At 34.4% G+C, this 2,500-nt stretch overlaps 1 protein-coding gene across 1 annotated transcript in view; it reads right to left on the bottom strand.

The window, feature by feature from the left end:
* LOC106877886 (protein furry) overlaps positions 1-2,500 on the bottom strand; it is a 152,698-nt gene that overhangs the window by 10,063 nt on the left and 140,135 nt on the right. The window lies entirely within an intron of this gene.

The raw sequence follows: 2,500 nt of genomic DNA, 5'->3' as shown, positions 1-2,500 counted from the left end.
GAAAACAAATGCAAATATGAAAATGATCAGTTTGAGAAGTGAGATGATGGTTAAGGTGAGGGCTTGCTTTTGCATATGGGATTATATTCTTTGAATTGGATTAACAAGGAAAAAAAAAATGCAGTTGACTTAGCTATACCAAGACCCAGTGGTGTTGCAAGGGATATGTGTATAGTGTACAAACTACATATGGTGGCACTTTTTTTTGGCAGGGAGGGTCGAGCAGGAGTAAGCATATGTTGAAAGTAAGTTATAGTCAAAGAATGGGTGGTCAAATTCAATACCCAAGCTATGCTACTTCCAGGGTCCACTCATATTGATTTGAAATTCTGGCACAAGGCCAGCAATTTTGGGGGAGGGGTAAGTTGATTAAATCGACCCCAGTGCTCAACTGGTACTTATTTTATTGACCTTGAAAGGATAACAGACAAAATCAACCTTGGCCAAATTTGAACTCAGAACACAAAGATGGATGAAATGTTGCTAACGATTTCTGCCAACTCATCACCTTAAGGTCCACTCATATTAACTCAATTGAATAACCTAGTCAAATAAACTGTTACTCAAACTAGCAATGAGCTACACTCAAACAAGTGATGAGTCAGTTCAATGAACCAACACTCAGCTAAGTAATAACACAGTTATATGAGAAAATACTCAGGTAATCAATATTTCAGTTAGATAACCCATTACTCAGATGAACAATGCTCGAGTTAAATGAGTCATTACTTTGTTGAGTAAAGATCCAATTAAATGGATCATTACTTGGTTGAGTACTGGCCAAGTTACATAAGTTCTAACTCAGGTGAACAATTAAAAACAGCCTCATTAGCTCATTATCTGTAGTGATACACAGAATTAAATATCAGATATACAAGCACTAAATGTTGACTTCCAACAGTACTGTAGATTTAATAGGGAGATGACGTTTAGGATTAACAGTACATTATTACAAAAGAATAAGTAAACAAGTGCTAGTTTGCCAGAAACAAAAAAAAACAAACTATCTATCACATTAATACAAGGATTAACTAATGCAACGCAGTTTAGGATTGATCAACACACAGCAGACATGGACTAACTCTTACATTGAGACAAGGATTAACTAACACATAGCAGATGTGGATTAATTATTTTACTAAAGACAAAGGTTGAGTAATACACAGCAGAAATACACTGCAGTTGAAGATTAACTAACACACAGCAGATGTAGGTTAACTTTTATACTAAAGACCAAAGATTAAGTAACACACAGAAGACATCGATTAGCTCTTACATTGAGACAAGGATTAATTAATATACAGCAGAAATGGATTAACTCTTACATTGAGACAAGGATTAACTAACATACAGCAGATGTAGATTAACTATTATACTAAAGATAAAGGTTAACTAACACACAGCAGAAATAGACCATAGTTGAGGATTAACCAACACACAGATGTGGGTTAGCTATTATACTAGATTAACTAACACACAGAAGACATGGATTAACTCTTACATTGAGACAAAGATTAACTAACACACAGAAGATATGGATTAACTCTTACATTGAGACAAAGATTAACTAACACAGAGCAGATGTGGATTAACTATTATACTAAAGACAAAGGTTAACTAACACACAACAGACATGGATTAGCTCTTACATTGAGACAAGGGTTAACTAACACACAAGTGGATAACTAACTAACACACGGCAGACGTGGGTTACTCATTATACTGAAGACAAGGATTAACTAATATACTAGATTTGAGAATTAATTAACACACAGAAGATACAGATTAGTTCTTACAATGATACAAAGATCAATTAACACATGAGTTCAGAATTAACTAACAGACAACAGAGGGGAATTACTCAACACATTGCAGTGTGTGTGTGTGTGTGTGTGTGTAGGGGGGGGGGCTTAAATATTGCACAGACATAAAGATTAACAACTAACATGCTGCAGATGGGGTTTAGGTAACATACTCCAGATAAGAATTAACTAACATATTGATTGCTGGTGGAGAAGAACTACAAAAAGAAAGCAATGGAAAAAATGGGGAGTGATATGACCTAAAGAGTAATAGTAACCAGAATTCTAAAACAAAAGGAATTGTGCTATGTAGACTCACAGCAAGTAAACCAGAATATCCAAATGTTCAAAGTATTTAGTTTAAGAAGAAGAAGAAGAAGTGGAAGAAGAAAAATTAGGATCATCAGCATCATCATTGTTCGGTAAAATCCCAGGGTGGATTGACCTTGGTTGTGAAGAAATAAGAAGAGAAAAACAAAGAAGAAAACTAAGGACATCATAAAGGAAAAAAAAAAGAGAAGAAAATTAATACAAGTAAACTCAAAGAGACATTTCTTGAGAAGAGCAATGGCCATTTAATAATTCTGTAAGTAAAAAAAGATAAAGAGAGATAGATAAATAGATAGATAGATAGATAGATAGATAAATAGATAGATAGACAGAGAAGAAAACAGGCGGACAGATTAGACAGACAGACA

The sequence above is a fragment of the Octopus bimaculoides genome, chromosome 17 (assembly GCF_001194135.2).
Source record: "Octopus bimaculoides isolate UCB-OBI-ISO-001 chromosome 17, ASM119413v2, whole genome shotgun sequence".
Classification (NCBI taxonomy): Eukaryota; Metazoa; Mollusca; class Cephalopoda; order Octopoda; family Octopodidae; genus Octopus; species Octopus bimaculoides.
This window is presented reverse-complemented; position numbering and strand designations above follow the sequence as displayed.